A 22,499-nucleotide genomic window follows, 5' to 3' on the forward strand; every position below is an offset into this window, starting at 1 on the left:
TATCCTAGGCTCTGGGAATAGATTGGGGAACAAAACAAAGATCCCTGAGTTCACAGCTTTAATTTGAGGAGGACAGTAAACAATGAAAAGATAAGTAAAACACATATAGTGTGCTAGACAGGTGCCAAGGAGAGAGAAAGCTGAGAAGGGGGACAGGGAATGTCAGGGAAGGAGACTGACATTTTTGAGATTGTGGCCACCCTCCTCCCAAGGGTGACGCTTGAGAACAGACCTAAAGGAAATGAGCGGACCAGGTGGGTATCTAGGAGAATAAAAAATGACGGCCCCAGAATTGAAGAAAAGAATAAGCAAGAACTGAATGAAACTTCTGACGAGTGAAACGTAATAGCAAGAGCGCGTAAGTGCTAATAAAGACGGCTGCGGCCCGGACCCTCCCGGCCCGCCGATCCTCGCGTTGTCCACGAGGAGGCGCTCCTGCTCCCGCCCCGCAGTCGCCTTCCGCCAATGCGTGGGCACGCGCAGAAACCGCTAGGCGGCGTCGGTTTCCCTTCCCACGCGCGGACGCCAGCGTGGGCCGACGCAGCCGGGGTGCCCGCGCGTGCGCAGAGCCGAGGCCAGTCTGCCCTTGGGGCGGGGCGGAGCGGGGCGGAGCCAAGCAGGGCGGGGCGGGGGTTTGAGGTGATTCCTGAGGCGCGGCGGCTGTTTCAGCCGTGCGGGGAAACCGAAAGTGGGCGGCGGCCGCGGCTGTAGCGCTGGCGGAGACGGCGGTGGGAGCCGGGCCCAGAGGCGCGGGGACGGGCCGCGGGCCCGCAGAACAAGGTGAGAGCAGGTCCTGCTGGCTGCGGGAACGACAGGTGCCAGGCGAGGGCAGACGAGGTTTCGGGCGGGCGCGGCGCACCTGGGTGACTAAGAGGGACAGTGGCCCAAGCGGGACTCGAACGGACCCGGGGCCTCTTCCCAGCAGCCGCAGAGGATGCCCTGGTCCCCACCCCGGAAAGCGGGCTGGGCGCCAGGGGAGTTGGCGTTCCAGAGCGTTGTGTTTTAAATCTCTGATGGGACTGTCTGGGGTTCACCTGGGAGTCGGACGGACCCCTGCCGCCTGGGAAACTCAGTGCAGTGGGGGCAGTGCAGCAGGGGGAGGGCGGGTGTGTGGACCTGGGGTGGGAGGTGCTGACCAGGAAGTGGATCCCAGTACCGGCGGGCGGACGCCAGCTGCCCGCCCGGAGCAAGGGACATGCGAGCCCCCTGGCTGTTTGAACTCCCACACCGTGAGCTTTTAAGTTCCTCTCTTTACAGACCCGCCCCTGCGGGCCGCTGGAGCAGTGCAGGGCACAAATACTATCCGTTTCTCTCAAACCGTGAGCACCTGAGCCCCGGGTGGGTACAGCGCTCCAAGTTAGGAGGGAAATATGAATCCATGAGTGAGTTATCTTAACTTTCACCGTGTTCCCCAATAGTGTCAGGTTCTCAGCCTCAATTTAATGGGAGGGGACTTGGAGCCGGCACAACTATTCTGCTCCGATCCCCTTGAGTGAGTAGGTACAATACATTTCCATACATAACCAAGGGCACCACTCACTCCCAAACAATTACAAAGAACCGGAAAGGGAAATAGCTATATTAGAAAAAGTCTTGGCCCAAAAGGATTATGAAAGCCATTCTACAAAACAAAAACATCACTGACCTGTGTCATCCCTCCATCCCTATCCTCCACCCCCCCATCCCTATCCTCCACCCCGCCCCCCCGCCCCTTTCGTGCAGGTGGAAAAACTGCAGAAAAGTGCCCTGCCTAGTGATATACAACTTAAAGCCGGAGGTGGAACTTAGACCCAAGTCCCGGCCGCTTTGATGTATAGGTGTTGCATACTGCAAATAGTGTGAGCTTTGCAGATTTGTGTTGGAATCTGGGCTTCTCCACTTGCTAATTGTGTGATCTTGAACAAATTACATACTTTCGTTGAGCCTGGTTTTCTCTTTATCAATTGGAAATATTTAACTTACTCTGCAAGGCTTTTGTGAGATAACTACTGTAATTCCTTTGGCTCATAATAATAGTCAAAAGTGTTAACTCTCTTCCTTCCACCAAACTTGCCGTATTTTACACAATTGGGTTTCAGTTTCTTGGATGCAGGGACACATCTTTAAGTGCTCTATGTAATATAAATTGGCACGTGGTGGAGATTTTTGCAGTTCCATTCAACTGATATTCATGGAGCATCAGTTACATGCACAGGACCGTGCCGGGGGTAGGGAATTGCTCTGGGGCCAGCTGGTTTAGAACCCACGTCTCCTGTGCCCCAGTCCAGGGCCCTTTGCCAGCCCACAGACCCCCTCTTTGCTAGATAAACACAGTGAACTCTGAAGCAGCAGTTGGTGGTTCCTTCGGATTTCAGTCCCTGTAGATTGGAAATGAAATGTAATCTCTGCTAATGCCCTTTTAAGTGAACTGACTGAACATGGCTGAATGAACTATTGTATTTTGTACCAAGAGATTTAAACTCCTTGAAGAACCTCTCAGAAGTTCTCTGTGCAATATAATCTAGTTGGAGACCTAATGTGAACGTAAAGGAAAAATACTTTATAATCCAACTCTAAGTGCCTACTCTGTGTTTGATCAAGTGCTATTTCTAAGAACTGAGATTTGACGTAGAGTGAGTACTTTGCCTCTGGGCACTTTCGGGGTCAACACATAAATACAGAAAGGACAGAAGTTCCTTGGTGCCTGGAGTGAAATCTAATTTCATATTTATGTGAATTGGTTTTTCTTTATGCAAAACTGACTTTCTCCTCCCTCTGTTCCCACCCTTATGCTTTTGAAAGCTTCATTCTTTTCAATATTTCCTCTTTGGGCCAATTTTTTTAAAATGTTGTCTTTCAAACAAGCTAAAAGTATTGATAATTTGTCATTTTGAGCTGAAAATGTGTGTGAGGATATATGGCAGTTAGAGCTTCTGATCGGCACAATATACTCAGTGTGACCCCAAAGCAAACTCGATATTTTAGCTATGCAGCTTTGTCAGGAGGAAGCAAACCCATGATTTCCGTTAGGTCTTTGGACCCCCGTTTCAGCACTTGAAGGACTCCAGGGAAAGTTGAGAACCATGGATCTTGCCCATCCTCCTTATCTTCCATATGAAAAAAGCGACCTGAAGTAACTTGCTCAAAGGGTCATAGCTAATGAGAAGAAGACTAGGATTAAGACCCAAACTCCTAACTAAGCCATTTAGGATCTCAGAGCTTTCTCCAGTATGTAGATTTATGGAAAGCCTATATTATTCATACTACATAATTAGTAATGCATGTATAATTTGGAGGTTGAAATTGCAATAATTAAAAAAGGAAAACTGCTCTCTAAAGATACCCTGAGGGAGTATATCACCACCTGAGGGCATTAATTACTATCTTTCTTTTTTTTTTAAACAGGATTTTAAAAAATTAATACATTTTATTTTTGGCTGTGCGTGGGCTTTCTCTAGTTGTGGTGAGCGGGAGCTACTCTTCGTTGTGTTACACGGGCTTCTCATTGCAGTGACTTCCCTTGTTGTGGAGCACGGGCTCTAGGCATGCAGGCTTCAGTAGTTGTGGCACTTGGGCTCAGTAGTGGCTCACAGGCTCTAGACCACAGGCTCAGCAGTTGTGGCGCACGGGCTTAGTTACTCCACAGCCTGTGAGATCTTCCTGGACCAGGGATCAAACCCGTGTCCCCTGCATTGGCAGGTGGATTCTTAACCACTGCGCCACCAGGGAAGTGCCAACTGTCTTTTTAAAAAGAGTTGGTAAAGGAGTAATTAAGGTGGTAATAAATAGACTATAATTGGAAATAAAAGATAGCATGTTAAACTGTTGCAAGATGAGAAATCACCTTGGAAGAGTCTTAGACAAAAACCTTCCCTCTCTTAGGCTCAGTTTATTGATTTGTAATAAGGGGTTTGGGATAGACTAGATGATGCCTAAAATCTTTTCAGCACAGACATTCTGAATTTTAAGGGCCTGGCTTGTTGCTAAAATAGTGTCTTCATGGAAGAAGGCAGCCATTTACCAGAAGTATGTGCCCTAAGGAAATACTAAAAATTGAGTAGCTGACTAAAGAAGGTAAGAGATTGCTTGGTGATTTCACTTTACCCTAATGATTCTTCAGATTTATTTGTGGGTTTAGTGCCACTCTTCAAGTCAAATTTATGACACACAAAAAAATGCAATGAGGAAAATGAGTCAAATGGTACAGTTGGAAATAGTTGAGAAAAGAGGAACTGAGAGGAGAGAGCATATACGGGAGTGAGACCAGCTTGGCTAAAGGTCTTTGGGCAGCAGGATTGAGGAAACTGCAGCTACAGGAAGCAGATCACATGCAAACGTGGTAATGGTAAAGGCAGGTATCCAGAGGACACCAAAACCTGCTTCTTCAGAATAAGACTCTCCCGGGACCATTTTTAGGTGTATTAGAGAGAAAAGTTGTGAATTTACAAATACAGTTTTGAAAGTGAGAATTATTTTAGGCTATTTACATTGTTTAAACCTTGCTTTCCTAAAGGTTGTCATTACTTTCCCCTACTCCTTGCCCCACTTCTTGCACATTGTTAGCATTTCGGGATACTCAAGATTAATTGTATAGCAAAATAGAAAAGGAACAGTATAAAAGGATTGAATTTTTGCAGCAGTTGGCAAGTATTTTGGATTTGGGTGCCATACCCTTAAATCAGAATGTGGCAATCCCCATTTCATGCCACTTTAAGGGGTAATCACTAAATATGCCCCAGGGTTGTTCTCCGTATTCCCCAAGTCAGATTTACTTTCAGAAGCCAACTCCGTACATTTGGAGCAGCTGTCTGAAAGGATGCCCCATTTTGGGGAGCCAGAAGACCTGGGTTCTTGTTGTGGGTCTGGCCATAAAAATATGTGAGGCCTGGAATAATTACCCTGGACCTCAGTTTCCTCATTTAAAAAAAATTTTTTTTTACTTTTATTTATTTATTTAATTTTGCGGTACATGGGCCTCTTACTGTTGTGGCCTCTCCCGTTGCGGAGCACAGGCTCCGGACGCACAGGCTCAGCGGCCATGGCTCACAGGCCCAGCCGCTCCGTGGCATGTGGGATCTTCCCGGATCGGGGCATGAACCCGTGTCCCCTGCAGCGGCAGGTGGACTCTCAACCACTGCGCCACCAGGGAAGCCCTTTCCTCATTTTTAGACTAAACAGTTTGGAGGAGATGGTGTGAAGGTGCCTACTAGCATTCCGCGCTTCTCTCTCGGCTCCCTACTCTGAGGTCGGGCCCACTGTCCTGTCCTGTGCTGTTTTACAATGTCCAGGGACATTGTGGGACATGGCAGTTAAGAGGCTTTTGCCTACTAGTTAAGTGCGAAATCTTGGAGGAGATCTGGTAGCTTTCTTACTAAGCTTGCCAGGTCAAGTATGTTAATGAGGCAAGTAAGAAAACCTGGGAAAATGCTAATATTTCAAATTTGATGCTGTACTAAAAATTTCTCCAGTACACCAATGTCTGTATTATTGCACTCTTAGCTGTGTAATGCAGGTATTCATAGGTAGTTTGCCATCCATACCATGTTTCTAGGAAAATGTAACTACCGAATGTCAAGTATTGTGGTAAGCACATATAACTCTATTTTTGACACTTGTCATTCAGAAAGAGAGGCAAGGAAAGGAGGAGAAAAAGAGTGAGAGGAAGGACATGAAAGTCAAGTGCAATCTGTTGTGATCCTTGTGGCCAGTTTCTTCCTCCTTGACTGGGGCCTTTGCTTGCTGACCTTGGTCAGTTTTTGAGATTAAAATACTCTGATTAAATAATTCCCCAGATTCACCTCCACTTTACTCTGCTCAAGCAGAGGATTCTTATTCAGCTCAAGCTTCCTCTTTATTATCTAGGGAAACACTTAAGAATTTTAACCTGAATTTAAAGAGATGACCAACTTTATTTCTCCGAACCTCATGTAACTTACGGTCACCAGGGCTTACATAACATTCTCAAAATAAAAGTACGAATTTGAATTCTCTTAAACTCTAAATTGTATTTATCACAACGCTTTTAGAGAGTAGAAATAAGTAGGAAAGTTGAAAGATCAAAATGGCAACTTAAGAAATTTGGGAGCCACACATCATCAAAAGATCTACAAACAATAAATGCTGGAGAGAATGTGGAGAAAAGGGAACCCTTCTGCACTGTTGGTGGGAATGTAAATTGATACAGCCACTATGGAGAGCAGTATGGAGGTTCCTTAAAAAACTAAAAATAGAATTACCATATGACCCAGCAATCCCACTACTGGGCATATACCCTGAGAAAACTGTAATTCAAAAAGAGTCATGTACCACAAGGTTCATTGCAGCTCTGTTTACAATAGCCAGGACATGGAAGCAACCTAAGTGTCCATCGACAGACGAATGGATAAAGAAGATGTGGCACATATATACAATGGAATATTACTCAGCCATAAAAAGAAACGAAACTGAGCTATTTGTAATGAGGTGGATAGACCTAGAGTCTGGCATACAGAGTGAAGTAAGTCAGAAAGAGAGAGACAAATACCGTATGCTAACACATATATATGGAATTTAAGAAAAAAAAAATGTCATGAAGAGCCTAGGGGTAAGACAGGAATAAAGACACAGACCTACTAGAGAATGGACTTGAGGATATGGGGAGGGGGAAGGGTAAGCTGGGACGAAGTGAGAGAGAGGCATGGACATATATACACTACCAAACGTAAGATAGATAGCTAGTGGGAAGCAGCCGCATAGCACAGGGAGATCAGCTCAGTGCTTTGTGATTGCCTGGAGGGGTGGGATAAGGAGGGTGGGAGGGAGAGGATATAGGGATATACATATGCATATAGCTGATTCACTTTGTTATACAGCCGAAACTAACACAACACTGTAAAGCAATTATACTCCATTAATAAAGATGTTAAAAAAAAAAAGAATTTTGGAAGCCACTTTGGAGGAGTTGCCATTGAGGCACTTCACTAATAGTTGAAATTCCCATGATAAGCTTCCTTTTGTGCTTCTAGTGGATGACATCCGAGATAATAAACTTGATTTTTATAGTTAGAAGAAAGTATTCTTATATGCATACTGTTTCCAAAAGTTCTTGAGTATAATTGCCATCTTCAGAAAACCTCAAAAAATGCCATGATAACCAAGGAATTAACAAAATTTAGAGCATTCTATAGCAATATAGTAGATTAGAAAATAATAAGTTTTTTAAGCTTTAGTTGTAACATTCTTTTTGTTCAGTGCCTGAAGTGATATTGCTAATGTTGGAATTGCAAACTGGGCTGGAAGAAATTGACAAACATGAGAACAAGACATACATCTAAACAAGATGTACAACCACATTTACCCTTCCAGGTTTTACTGCACTTACCTGTTTCTCACCATCTTTGAGATCCTCAGTCCTATAGTCCGGGGACTGCCCTTCCCTCCAAAAAGTTGTATACAAATAGAGAATTATAGTATTCCTTGAAAATAGCATACTTAAAAAAGGGGAGGGAGAGGGATGCCTAATTCAGATTGTAGCCATGTGGTCAAGCGTTGCTTCCCAGTCTCCTCAAGTATCAGGTTCTTTTTTCTAATTTTTAAAAAAACTTTGTGAAACTTCACACGTGAGTAGTTGTACTTCTAATATCCGTTGGTTGATAAAGTATATAACTACCAAAAGCTGTTGTAAATTCAATATCGTGTTTGTGACTCTCAACAGTATCTGCACACTGTTTGAAAAACAGGAATACATGTAAGTATGAGACACTTACCAGTGTTCAAGCAGTGCTTACTTACACATCGGGATGTGTGGACTTTTTGCAGTAATGCTATGGCCCAGACCTGAGCCTGCTCATTGAGAACTCTGGCTCAGAGTGGAAAGGCCCAGAAATAAACTGTGTGGTGAATCTCAATCACAGCCTGGTGACATAATTGGCTGTCTCAATCAGTTTACAACAGTCATTAAAATTTGCAAATAATTTTTAATAACTTAAATTTAAGATTATTCCTTTAACTGCTCACATGCACTACACTATTATTTTAGTGAGTAGGAGAGAAAAGGAGTGGTGTTAGTTATATGGAGAATTTCTCATTCATTCACTCAATATGTATTGAGCTCTTGTTGTGGGCTGGGCACTAGGGATTCAGCAGTGAACAAAACCCACCGAAATCCCTGCTTTCATGGAGCTTACATGCAAGTCAGGGAGACAGACAGTAAAATAAAGAATATTGGATGGCATAAGTGCTACAGAGTAAAATAAGGCAGGGGAAGGGTAAAGGGAGTACTGGGCAGCCGGCATAACAGTTCTGGTTTTGAATAGGGTGACCAGGGAAGGCTGTACTGAGAAGGTGACATTTGAGCAAATACCTGAAGGAGGTGAGGCAATGAGCTGTGTCTACCCTGGGACAGAGGGACTGGCAAGTGCAGAAAGAAAAGCAGTGTGGAGTAGAGTGAGTGAGAGAAAAGGGGAGGAGGAGTTGAGGTCAGAGAAGTGGGCTGGGTGCAGATTGTGTAGGGCCCTTTTGGCCCCTCGGAAGACTTTGGCCTTTTGTCTGAGTAAGACAGGAAGCCCTTGGAGGGTTTTGAGCAGAGGAATGACGTGATGGGATTTATGATTTAAAAGGATCACTCTGGCTGTGATGTGAAGAATAGATTATCTGTGAAGTGGAAGCAGAGAGACCTGCACAGAGGCAGTTGCCTCAATCCAGGCAACAAATGTTGTTGACGTGGACTAGGGTGATCACCATGCAGGTGGTGAGGAGTGGGGGAACCATGAACTGAGCCTGTTCATCTTCATGTGTCACTTAGTGGTGGGGGGATTCGGCGGTGGAGAACCACTAAGACCAAATCCCTTCATCTTACAGATAAGAAGAAGGCTGGGGAGAAGGGATTTGTCCCAGGAAAAGAAGTGCTCTTTGCGTAGTGGTATTGAACTTGGGGAACACAAGCAGGAAGAGGAGGTGTGTGCACAGCCTTCCGCAATCCCCCATCTCTCCCCCAAATAAAGTCAGAATCAAGTTATCATCTACTAGTTGTCAGTAGCTTTACTCTTGAAAGAAACATTAAACTTCCTTGGTCGTAACTGTGGATTTTAACTATGATAATATATGCATTTAAGAGAGTGAAACTAGGAGGTTATGTGTGTGGCAGGAGCCTCTCTCAGGTCAGGTTGGGAAGTCTAACTTAGAAAAATTAGTCTAACAGTTGCCAAGAAATGAAGATAGGCAAACATGAGGTTAGGGAGGGTGAGAAAAGTGAAAAATAAGGATGAGCACTTGTGTGCCACACAGATTAGCACTGTTTTTTTATTTATTTAACATTATCATCAGTTGCTCACTGTAAATACATACCTTTTATCTGCATGAAGCCTACCTGATAGTCTTGGGGTAGGAGGATAGGATAATCAGGATAGAGGCCATAAGACTACTGTATCTTGGCAGAGTCTAGGTCCCCAAAGAAGAAGACACATTCAAAGAGGGTGGGATTAAGGAAGCAAGCACTGGGCAAAGCCTTACAGCTTTTACTGTATTCTGTGGCAATTAGACAAGCTGTATATGTGGGTGTATGACCTTGTCCCTCCCCAAAATGTGTTAAGTGCTGTGTTTGGGAGATCCCTGATGACAGCTGTTTCAGAACAGAAATAAGGAAGATAGAGGGGAACATTTCAGAGAAAGTGGCCTGAAATTGCTCTCCTTAGGATGGAGGGACCAGGAGTCTTTCATACAGGGCTACCTGTAAAACAAGCCTCTGGTTAGCTTCTAAGATGGGGTTAGAACTGTCTTTTCAAGCCAGTATCGTATCGGAGTTCTGTTATATTTTAATCATAGGATTTCCATTATTGAATAGAATGCATTTATTAGAGATTTTTTCTCCCATAAATTAGTGGTTGCTGTCTACCCCCTAAGTAGCTGGGGAAAAGTAGACCACAGTGGGAAGGTAACAATGGAACAGATTGTTCTTCTTTCCAAAAAGAAGGGAAGGAGGAGGCAGTAGAGAAGGTGATGGGTATGTCCTTCATACTGAAACTGTGGCAGGGGAATTTAAAGTTGTTCTGACTAGGGAGGAGCCAGATATGCTAAATAGTCTAGTTTGATCCTGGTACACTGCTCACACCCAAGAAGGTATATTCCCACATGGGCACTGACCACCTGACTTTATACCTACAAATAATGTGTATATAATTCATAGTCAGGGCCCACTTAGATATGCAGATGTACAAAGAGGTAAAGGCCAGTTTTACTCAGAGGAGCTCTAGATGAGTAGGTGGGAGGGATTGGGTTTGAAGGAAAGAAGAGAGTAGATAGGTAGGAAAGGTGGAGGTCAGAGAGAGAAAGTTGAGAAGGCTTGGCACTAGGAAGTTAGCAAGTGATCCTTTAGTTTCTCCTCTTGCAAATTAAAACTTGGCCAGCCTGCTCGCTTTGTGGTTTTTCTTACTTGAGGAAATAACTGTATACTAAAAGTTCAATGATCTTTGAATCATGAACCATTGTAAATCAAAGTATTTCTCTTGTAATCAGGAGTTTACTATTTAAGAGCCAAAGTTCATACTTCAGTTTTAACATCTGGCAACCTTGAAATATAGGTCCCGAAGCCAGCCTCTCTTTCCTTCTCACCAGCATACTCAAAATGTAGATGGACATCAGGAGTAATGCAGGTGCTCAGACTCTATAGCTGTTGTCTTTCTCTGCCATGAATTTTTAGTCTTTAGAGTGCCTGTCTCCAGTTGTCTCGTTGACTTGGGATCCATACCATACCTTTGAGTAGGCTGAGTCTACTGTTCATTTCACAGGACTGTTTTTTTTCTTCTCTTCAGTTTGCTTTACTGTCTTTCTTGATTGTCTTGTCTCCTGTTGTTAATTCTTCAGGGTTTGTCTTTTATTTTTTTCAGTACCAGTCAGGGTAATATGATAGAAAGAATGTGGGCTTTGGCATCAAACAGACCAGGACTAAAATCCTGGCTTCCATACATCCTGTGATATGTTGGTTATTTAACATCTCTGAGCTTTGGTTTTCTTATTTACAGAATGAGAATAATACTTTCCTTCCATAGTTATGGAAGTTAATCTTCAGATAGTCCAATTCTCAGAATTTACACGAGAAAGAAAAATATATATCTTTGCAGAGCAGCTTCATTTATTTTTTATTGAAGTATAGTTGATTTAGAATGTTGTACTAATTTCTACTGGACAGCAGAGTGACTCAGCTATACACATATATACATTCTTTTTTTTATATTCTTTTCCATTATGGTTTATCCCAGGAGACTGGATATGGTTCCCTGTGCTATACAGTAGGACCTTGTTGTTTATCCATTCTAAATGTAATAGTTTGCATCTACTAACCACAAACTCCCAGTCCATCCCTCTCTCTCCTTTCCTCCCCCTTGTCAACCACAAGTCTGTTCTCTATGTCTGTGAGTTTTTTTCTGTTTGGTAGATAGGTTCATTTGAGCCGTATTTTAGATTCCACATGTAAGTGATATCATATGGTATTTGTGTTTCTCTTTCTGACTTACTTCACCTAGTATGATCATCTCTAGTTGCATCCATGTTGCTGCAAATGGCATTATTTCATTCTTTTTTATGGCTGAGTAGTAGTCCATTTTATGTATGTACCACATCTTCTTTATCCATTTATCTGTCAGTGGACATTTAGGTTGTTTCCATGTCTTGACTATTGTGAATAGTGCTGGTATGAACATAGGGGTGCATATATCTTTTTGAATTATAGTTTTGTCTTGTTATATGCCCAGGAGTGGGATTTCTGGATCATATGGTAACTCTATTTTTAGTTTTCTGAGGAACCTCAATACTGTTTTCCATAGTGGAAAGCAGCTTTATTTTTAATACCCCAAAGCTGGAAGCACCCCACATGTCTATCAACATTTGAATGGATAAACAAATTGTGGTATATCCATACAGTGGAATACTACTTATCAATAAAAGGGGATGAACTACTAGTGAGTATTGTTTATATATTCTAGTTACCAGTCCTTTACCAGGTATGCTATGAAAATATTTTCTCTTAGTCTGTGGCTTGTCTTTTCATTTTCTTAACAGCCTTTAGAAGAGCAGAAGTTTTAAATTTTGATGAGATCCAATTTGTCGGGTTTGTTCATCATGTCTAAAAGTTCTTTGCCTATCCCAAGGTCACAAAGATTTATTCCTGTTTTCCCTAGAAGTTTTACAGTATTAACTTTGTCATTTAGGACCTAAATGATTCATTTCAATTTAATTTTTGTGTCTGGTATGAGATTCATTTTTTTGTGTATGGATGAATAGTGTTCCAGCCCTGTTTGTTGAACTTTCTCCATTGAATTTCCTTGCTATCTTTGTCAAAAATCAGTTGACCATTTATGTGTGGGTCTATTTCTGGACTATATATTCTGTTCCATTGATGTGATTGTCCTTTTGTCAATGCCACACTATTTCGACTAATATACTGTTATGGTAAGTTTTGAAATCAGTCTGATTGCACCAGCTAGGACCTCTAGTGTGGTAATGAATAGGAGTGAAGAGATTGGACATTCTTGCCCTGTTCCCATTCTTAAGCAGAAAGCATTCATTCTTTCACTATTACATGTGATGTTAGCTGAGGGTTTTTCACAGATACTCTTTATCAGGTTAAGGAGGTTCACGTCTATTCTTATTTTCTGAGAGTTATTAAAATAAATGATTTTTAACTTTGTCAAATGTCTTTTCTTCACCTGTTGATATCATGTGGTTTTTCAACTTTAGTCTGTTGATATAGTCAGTCACATTGATTGACTTATGAGTGTTGAACCAACCTTGCATTCCTAGAGTAAACCATAGTTAATCATAGTGTGTCATTTCTCTTACATATTGTTGGATTTGATTTACTAATATTTTGTTAGGATTTTTTGCACTTATGTTCATGAGGGTTATTGGTCTGTACTTTTCTTATAATGTCTTTGATTTTGGTATCAGCATAATGTTGGCCTCATAAAGTGCGTTCAGAAGTGTTCCCTTCCTCTCTACTTTCTGGAAGAGTTTGTGTAGAAGTGGTATTAATTCCTTCTGAAGTGTTTGGTAGAATTTGCCAATAAAGTCATCTGGGTTTGAATTTTCCTTGTGTGAAGGTTTCTAACTACAAATTTAATTTCTCTAATATTCTTAAGGATAATAAGGTTATCTGTTTCTTCTTGAGTGAGCTTTAGAAATTGTCTTTCAGTGAATTCGTCCATTTCATCCAAGTTACCAGATTTATTGGCATGAATTGTTCATAATATTCTCTTTTTAATGTCTATAGGATCTGTATTTATGGCCCCTTTTTCAATTGCATTATTAGTAATTTGTGTCTTTTCTTTTTTTCCCCTTGATTAATCTACCTGGAAGTTATCAATTTTATTGATGTTTTCAAGAGCTAGTTTTGGTTTCATGATTTTTTCCTTTACTTTTTTTCTATTTAATTACTTATCTGTTTCACCATTCCAGTACTGATTTTGCTCTCATCTTTATTAATTCCTTTCTTCTACTTCCTTTTGGTATAATTTGCTCTCTTTTTTTCTTAAGGTAGCAGATTAGATCACTGATTTGGAATGTTTCTTTTTTTCTAATATAAGCATATGATGCTGTAAATTTCCCTCCAAATATTGTTTTAACTGCATCCAGCAATTTTTTATATACTGCGTTTTCATTTATTTAAATGTTTTCTGGTTATTTGGAGGAGCTTTCCTCTTTGACCCTTGGTTATTTAGAAGTATGTTATTACATTTGCAAATACACAGGGATTGTTCACATATTTTTCTGTTACTCATACCCAATTTAGTTTAGTTCTGGTCATAGAATGCACTTTGTATAATTTCAATTATTCTAAATTGGTTGAGGATTGGTTTCAGCCTCAGAATATATTCTATCTTGGTCAATGTCCCATGAGCTCTTGAAAAGAATGTATATTTTGCTACTGTTGGGATGGAGTGTTCTGTAAATATCAATTAGACCAGTTTGGTTGATGGTGTTGTTCAGCTCCTCTATATCCTTACTGATTTTTTTGTTTACTGGATCTACCAATTACTGAGAAAAGAGTTTTGAAGTCTCCAGTCATAACTCTATTGTTTTCTCATTCATGTATTTTAAAACTCTAATGTTAGATGCAGTCACATTTAGGATTGTTATATCTTCCTGATTAATTAATTCCTTAATTATTATGTAATGTCCCTCTTTTTAAAAAATTTATTTATATTTTATTTATTTATTTTTGGCTGCTTTGGGTCTTCATTGCTGCACGCGGGCTTTCTCTAGTTGCTGCGAGTGGGGCTACTATTTGTTGCAGTGCACATGCTTCTCATTGTGGTGGCTTCTTTTGTTGCAGAGCGTGGGCTCTAGGCATGTGGGCTTCAGTAGTTGTGGCACATGGGCTCAGTAGTTGTGCCTCACGGGTGGGCTCTAGAGCACAGGCTCACTAGTCGTGGTGCACGGGCTTAGTTGCTCCATGGCATGTGGGATCTTCCCAGATCAGGGATCAAACCCATGTCCCCTGCAATGGCAGGCGGCTTCTTAACCACTGCACCACCAGGGAAGTCCCTGTAATGTCCCTCTTTATCCTTGGTAATATTACTTGTTCTGATATTAATATAGTCATGTATTTACATGCATATTTTTTTCTATATTTTTACTTTTAACCTATGTGTTTGTATTTGAAATAGGTTTCTTGTAGATAGTATATAGGAAAATCTTGCTTTTATATCCACTCTACCAATCTCTAACTTTTTAATCAGGATATATCAATCATTTACACTTAATGTAATTATTTGTATGGTTGACTTTATTTTATTTTATTATTTTTTAAAATTTATTTATTTGGCTGTGCAGCAGGATTGTGGGATCTTAGTTCCCTGACCAGAGAATGAATCTGGGCCCCCTGAACTGGAAGCACAGAGTCCGAACCACTGGAACTCAGGGAATTCCCCAGTATGTAGTCCTTTTTTTTTTTTTTTTTAATTTTTTCATTTAATTTAATTTTTTTATACAGCAAGTTCTTATTAGTCATCAGTTTTATACACATCAGTGTATACATGTTAATCCCAATTGCCCAATTCATCACACCACCACTCCCACCCCACTGCGGCTTTCCCCCCTTGGTATCCATATGTTTGTTCTCTACATCTGTGTCTCAACTTCTGCCTGCAAACCAATTCATCTGTACCATTTTTCTAGGTTCCACATACATGCGTTAATGTACGATATTTGTTTTTCTCTTTCTGACAAACTTCACTCTGTATGACAGTCTCTAGATCCATCCACGTCTCAACAAATGACCCAATTTTGTTCCTTTTTATGGCTGAGTAATATTCCATTGTATATATGTACCACATCTTCTTTATCCATTCGTCTGTCAATGGGCATTTAGGTTGCTTCCATGACCTGGCTATTGTAAATAGTGTGGCAATGAACATTGGGGTGCATATGTCTTTTTGAATAATGGTTTTCTCTGGATATATGCCCAGTAGTGGGATGCTGGATAATATGGTAATTCTATTTTTAATTTTTTAAGGAACCTCCATACTGTTTTCCATAGTGACTGTATCAATTTACATTCCCACCAACAGTGCAAGAGGGTTCCCTTTTCTCCACACCCTCTCCAGCATTTGTTGTTTGTAGATTTTCTGATGATGCCCATTCTAACTGGTGTGAAGTGATACCTCATTGTAGTTTTGATTTGCATTTCTCTAATAATTAGTGATGTTGAGCAGCTTTTCATGTGCTTCTTGGCCATCTGTATGTCTTCTTTGGAGAAATGTCTATTTAGGTCTTCTGCCCATTTTTGGATTGGGTTGTTTGTTTTTTTAATATTGAGCTGCATGAGCTGTTTATATATTTTGGAGATTAATCTTTTGTCCATTGATTCATTTGCAAATACTTTCTCCCATTCTGAGGGTTGTCATCTTGTTTATGGTTTCCTTTGCTGTGCAAAAGCTTTGAGGTTTCATTAGGTCCCATTTGTTTATTTTTGTTTTTATTTCCATTACTCTAGGAGGTGGATCAAAAAAGATCTTGCTATGGTTTATGTCAAAGAGCATTCTTCCTGTGTTTTCCTCTAAGAGTTTTATAATGTCCGGTCTTGCATTTAGGTCTCTAATCCATTTTGAGTTTATTTTTGTGTATGGTGTTAGGGAGTATTCTAATTTCATTCTTTTACATGTATCTATCCAGTTTTCCCAGCACCACTTATTGAAGAGATTGTCTTTTCTCCATTGTATATCCTTGCCTCCTTTGTTATAGATTAGTTGACCATAGGTGCGTGGGTTTATCTCTGGGCTTTCTGTCTTGTTCCATTGATCTATGTTTCTGTTTTTGTGCCAGTACCATATTGTCTTGCTTACTGTAGCTTTGTAGTATAGTCTGAAGTCAGGGAGTCTGATTCCTCCAGCTCTGTTTTTTTCCCTCAAAACTGCTTTGGTTATTTGGGGTCTTTTGTGTCTCCGTACAAATTTTAAGGTTTTTTTGTTCTAGTTCTGTAAAAAATGCCATTGGTAATTTGATAGGGGTTGCATTGAATCTGTAGATTGCTTTGGGTAGTATAGTCATTTTCACAATACTGATTCTTCCAATCCAAGAACATGGTATATCTCTCCATCTGTTGGTATCATCTTTAATTTCTTTCATCAGTGTCTTATAGTTTTCTGCATATAGGTCTTTTGTCTCCCTAGGTAGGTTTATTCCTAGGTATTTTATTATTTTTGTTGCAGTGGTAAATGGGAATGTTTCCTTAATTTCTCTTTCAGATTTTTCATCATTAGTGTATAGGAATGCAAGAGATTTCTGTGCATTAATTTTGTATCCTGCAACTTTACCAAATTCATTGATTAGCTCTAGTAGTTTTCTGGTGGCATCTTTGGGATTCTCTATGTATAGTATCATGTCATCTGCAAACAGTGACAGTTTTACTTCTTCTCTTCCAATTTGTATTCTTTTATTTCTTTTTCTTCTCTGATTGCCGTGGCTAGGACTTCCAAAACTATGTTGAATAATAGTGGTGAGAGTAGACATCCTTGTCTTCTTCCTAATCTTAGAGGAAATGCTTTCAGTGTTTCACCATTGAGAAGGATGTTTGCTGTGGGTTTGTTGTATATGGCCTTTATTATGTTGAGTTAGTTTCCCTCTATGCCCACTTTCTGGAGAGTTTTTATCATAAATGGGTGTTGAATTTTGTCAAAAGCTTTTTCTGCATCTATTGAGATGATCATATGGTTTTTCTTCTTCAATTTGTTAATATAGTGTATCACATTGATTGATTTTTTGTATATTGAAGAATCCTTGCATCCCTGGGATAAATCCCACTTGATCATGGTGTATGATCCTTTTAATGTGTTGTTGGATTCTATTTGCTAGTATTTTGTTGAGGATTTTTGCATCTATATTCATCAGTGATATTGGTCTGTCATTTTTTTCTTTTTGTAGTATCTTTGTCTGGTTTCGGTATCAGGGTGATGGTGGCTTCATAGAATGAGTTTGGGTGTGTTCCTTCATCTGCAGTGTTTTGGAAGAGTTTGAGAAGGATGGGTGTTAGCTCTTCTCTAAATGTTTGATAGAATTCACCTGTGAAGCCATCTGGTCCTGGACTTTTGTTTGTTGGAAGATTTTTAATCACAGTTTCAATTTCATAACTTGTGATTGGTCTGTTCATATTTTCTATTTCTTCCTGGTTCGGTCTTAGAAGGTTATACCTTTCTAAGAATTTTTCCATTTCTTCCAGGTTGTCCATTTTATTGACATAGAGTTGCTTGTAGTAGTCTCTTAGGATGCTTTGTATTTCTGCGGTGTCTGTTGTAACTTCTCCTTTTTCATTTCTAATTTTATTGATTTGAGTCCTCTCCCTCTTTTTCTTGATAAGTCTGGCTAATGGTTTATCAATTTATCTTCTCAAAGAACCAGCTTTTAGTTTTATTGAACTTTGCTATAGTTTTGTTTCTATTTCATTTATTTCTGCTCTGATCTTTATGATTTCTTTCCTTCTGCTAACTTTGGGTTTTGTTTGTTCTTCTTTCTCTAGTTCCTTTAGGTGTAAGATTAGATTGTTTATTTGAGATGTTTCTTGTTTCTTGAGGTAGGCTTGTATAGCTATAAACTTCCCTTTTAGAACTGCTTTGGCTGCATCCCATAGGTTTTGGATCATCGTGTTTTCATTGTCATTTGTCTTTAGGTATTTTTTGATTTCCTCTTTGATTTCTTCAGTGATCTCTTGGTTATTTAGTAACGTATTATTTAGCCTCCATGTGTTTGTGTTTTTTACGTTTTTTTCTCTGTAATTCATTTCTAATCTCATAGCGTTGTGATCAGAAAAGATGCTTGATGTGATTTCAGTTTTCTTAAATTTACTGAGATTTGATTTGTGACCCAAGATGTGATCTATCCTGGAGAATGTTCCGTGCGCACTTGAGAAGAAAGTGTAATCTGCTGTTTTTGGATGGAATGTCCTATAAATATCAATTAAATCTCTCTGGTCTATTGTGTCATTTAAAGATTCTGTTTCTTTATTTATTTTCATTTTGGAAGATCTGTGCATTGGTGTAAGTGAGGTGTTAAAGTCCCCCACTATTATTGTGTTACTGTCAATTTCCTCTTTTGGAGCTGTTAGCAGTTGCCTTATATATTGAGGTGCTCCTATGTTGGGTGCCTATATATTTATAGTTGTTATATCTTTTTCTTGGATTGATCCCTTGATCATTATGTAGTGTCCTTCCTTGTCTCTTGTAACAGTCTTTATTTTAAAGTCTATTTTATCTGATATGAGTATTGCTACTCCAGCTTTCTTTTGATTTCCATTTGCATGCAATATCTTTTTCCATCCCCTCACTTTCAGTCTGTATGTGTCCCTAGGTCTGAAGTGGGTCTCTTGTAGACAGCATATATATGGGTCTTGGTTTTGTATCCATTCAGCAAGCCTGTGTCTTTTGGTTGGAGCATTTAATCCATTCACGCTTCAGGTAATTATCGGTATGTATGTTCCTATGACCATTTTCTTAATTGTTTTGGGTTTGTTTATGTAGGTCATTTTCTCCTCTTGTGTTTCCCACTTAGAGAAGTTCCTTTAGCATTTGTTGCAGAGCTGGTTTGGTGGTGCTGAATTCTCTTAGCTTTTGCTTGTCTGTAAAGCTTTTGATTTCTCCATCGAATCTGAATGAGATCCTTGCTGGGTAGAGTAATCTTGGTTGTAGTTTCTTCCCTTTCATCACTTTAAGTATATCATGCCACTCCCTTCTGGCTTGTAGAGTTTCTGCTGAGAAATCAGCTGTTAACCTTATGGGAGTTCCCTTGTATGTTATTTATCATTTTTCCCTTGCTGCTTTCAATAATTTTTCTTTGTCTTTAATTTTTGCCAATTTGATTACTATGTGTCTCGACCTGTTTCTCCTTGGGTTTATCCTGTATAGGACTCGCTGTGCTTCCTGGACTTGGGTAGCTATTTCCTTTCCCATGTTAGGGAAATTTTCAACTATAATCTCTTCAAATATTTTCTTGGGTCCTTTCTATCTCTCTTCTCCTTCTGGGACCCCTATAATGCGAATGTTGTTGTGTTTAATGTTGTCCCAGAGGTCTCTTAGGCTGTCTTCATTTCTTTTCATTCTTTTTTCTTTATTCTGTTCTGCAGCAGTGAATTCCACCATTCTGTCTTCCAGGTCATTTATCCGTTCTTCTGCCTCAGTTATTCTGCTATTGATTTCTTCTAGTGTAGTTTTCATTTCAGTTATTGTATTGTTCATCTCTGTTTGTTTGTTCTTTAATTCTTCTAGGTCTTTGTTAAACATTTCTTGCATCTTCTCGATCTTTGCCTCCATTCTTTTTCTGAGGTTCTGGATCATCTTCACTATCATCATTCTGCGTTCTTTTTCTGGAAGGTTTCCCTTCCTATCTCCACTTCATTTAATTGTTTTTCTGGGGTTTTATCTTGTTCCTTCATCTGGTACATAGCCCTCTGCCTTTTCATCTTGTCTATCTTTCTGTGAATGTGGTTTTTGTTCCACAGGCTGCAGGATTGTAGTTCTTCTTGCTTCTGCTGGTGTGGTTGACTTTAAATCTATCACTTTGTTAGATGTTTTCTGTTTGCCTTTTCTGTTCTTTTTGTTTCTGTTTTCTCTTTTTTCCTACTTTTTTTTTTTTAACTTCTACCTAGTTTTTTATTGAATTTCTATTTTGTTTTACCTGTACTACTACTGGCTTATTAGTTATGCCTCTTAAAAAATTTTAGTGGCTGTCATAAGTTTTACTACATATCTCTTTATTGCATTCCTCTTTGAAATAATATTATATTACTGTATGTATAGTATAAGAACCTTCCAATAGTATACTTCCAGTTCCTTTCACTCATTCTTTGTGCTGTTGTGGTTGTACATTTTACCTTTACATATATTGTACACCCCACATTTTTGGTGCTGTCTAGATCTTGATTGTGGTGATGATTACATAGTATATATGTGCTTTCAAAACTCAATAAACACTACACATAAGTATTTTATTTTATGTAAATTATACCTAAATGAAGATTTTAATATAAACATATATTTTAATATAAATATATGTGTATATATACATATATTTGTGTGTATGTCTTTCTGTCTATAGAGAGAGTGAGAATATAGACCTAGTATAGGACTTTCCTAGACTATTTACTGTTTAATTAATTTACTGTTTAATTAATAGTATTAATTAAATGCCATTGGTGCTAGTGGTGACAATTTGAAGAGTTAATGTTTAGTAGAGCCAAGTACAAAATGCATACTTAGGTTATGTACCATTTAAACTTTGCCATCTTTTGAGTATTATATTTATAATCAAGAGCACCTGCAAATGAGCTATTTTGTCTCCTTTTTTAAATGGACAAATGTAGAAATTGCTAAAACTGTATGCTGTTCTTCCTTTATGTTTCTAAACCAGAGAAAGAGCAAGATTGTCTAGAATTCTGTGAAGTCCGATACAGTATCCACTTGCCCTATTTAATTTAAATTAAAATTTCAGTTCCTTAGTCATGCCACATTTCAAGTGCTCAGTAGCCACATGTCGCTAGTGGCTACCATGTTGGACTGCACAGATATAAAATATTTCTATAATCACAGAAAGTTCTTTTTTAAAATATTTATTTATTTGGATGCACTGGGTCTTAGTTGCCGCATGCAGGATCTTCATCGTCACGTGCAGGATCTTCGTTGCATCATGCAGGATCTTTAGTTGCAGCGTGAGAACTCTTAGTTGAGGCATGTGGAATCTAGTTCCCTGACCAGGGATTGAACCCAGCCTCCTTGCATTGGGAGTGCGGAGTCTTAGCCACTGGATCACCAGGGGAGAAAGTTCTGTCGGATAGCACTGTTGAAGGAAAAATTAGCAAGTTGTCCATGGCTTGCCTTTCTCCTTCCTGTAATGAAAGGCTAAATCTACTTTTCGTGGCTGCTTAGATGTCCTTCTCTGAATTTATCTTCATTCTCTTTACCATTAGTCCAAAGAAAATATGAGTGATTAATCTAGAAAAATCCCTGTTACTGATCAATGAAAATCCTTAGCCAAGGTCCCCATGGATTTCTTTGGTACCTAAATTTATTAGTCACTTTTCTTTTTTCTCTCACTTGACCTGTCTGTTATTGCATATGACAGTTTTGAATATGCCATTCTTTTTGGCTTTTTCCTCTTTTTGTTTGTATGACACTGTGACTTTGCCTTTTCTACTTCTATCTCTCTGGTCCCTTTTTCTTAGCCTTTTATAGGTTCTTGTTCCTCTGCACATCTCTTAAATGACAGCCTTCCATAGCAGTCCATCTTTAACCTTATTTTTAACTCCCTGGACACCAGTTACCACATATATGCTGAAGGCCAACAAATCTATAAGCAGTTCAGATTTCTAACCTAAGTTCCTAATGAATATAACTACGTGGCTGCCCTAAGAGCATCCCAACCTCCATATGTCCAGAACGATTTCACTCCCTTCCTCTCTTGCGAACCTGCCTCTACCCCACCTAAGTGTGGGCCATTACTATCCACCACGCTTCTAGCTAGAAATCTGGGGCCTCTCTCATAATTCAAACCAGTTAATCAGTTCCTGTTGATTCCACTTCCTAATTACCTCTGATACTGATTTTTTGTTTTTTCCCAAGGCCCTGTTTTCAGATCTTCCATATCTTCAGTTCTTACAACTCATTTATCTTTCTCCTTCTAGTTTACTTTCCCTGCTACTGAGGAGTGATCTTCTTAACATGCAGAGCTGATCATTTTATTCTGCTATTTAAAATCCCTCCAAGGTCTCACATTACTTTTGGCAAAAATGCAAACATCTTAGCATATCCAGTAGTCTCTTCTGGGTCTGCCTCTTCTCACCTCTCCCATCCCCATCTTTCAGTCCTCAGCTTAGAGCCTTTGTTCATTCATGTCCAGCCACTTAACTGCCTGGGGTTCTCAGAACCAGCCATGTGCTTCTCTCTCACCTCTGTGCCTTTTGAATTTTCCGTTCCCTCTACTTGGGGCCGATACCTCTCCCCATCCCCCACCCCCACCCACACACACCCTTTGCTTCCTTGCCTGGCCGATTGCATCTTGTCCTT

General features: G+C 39.8%; 1 protein-coding gene across 2 annotated transcripts in view; it reads left to right on the forward strand.

The window, feature by feature from the left end:
• Positions 1–645: 645 nt before the first annotated feature.
• The window catches only part of TDRD7 (tudor domain containing 7), an 88,601-nt gene continuing 66,747 nt past the window's right edge, over positions 646–22,499 (forward strand). Inside the window, exon 1 of one of the 2 annotated variants that reach the window (XM_079926414.1) lies at positions 646–780. The gene's annotated coding sequence lies outside the window, so the exon portion shown is untranslated. Of the gene's footprint in view, positions 781–14,793; positions 14,884–22,499 lie in introns of those variants that run through there. The other variant, XM_079926415.1, reaches the window with a different exon arrangement.

Source organism: Stenella coeruleoalba, assembly GCF_951394435.1.
Source record: "Stenella coeruleoalba genome assembly, chromosome: 7".
NCBI classification, from domain to species: Eukaryota; Metazoa; Chordata; class Mammalia; order Artiodactyla; family Delphinidae; genus Stenella; species Stenella coeruleoalba.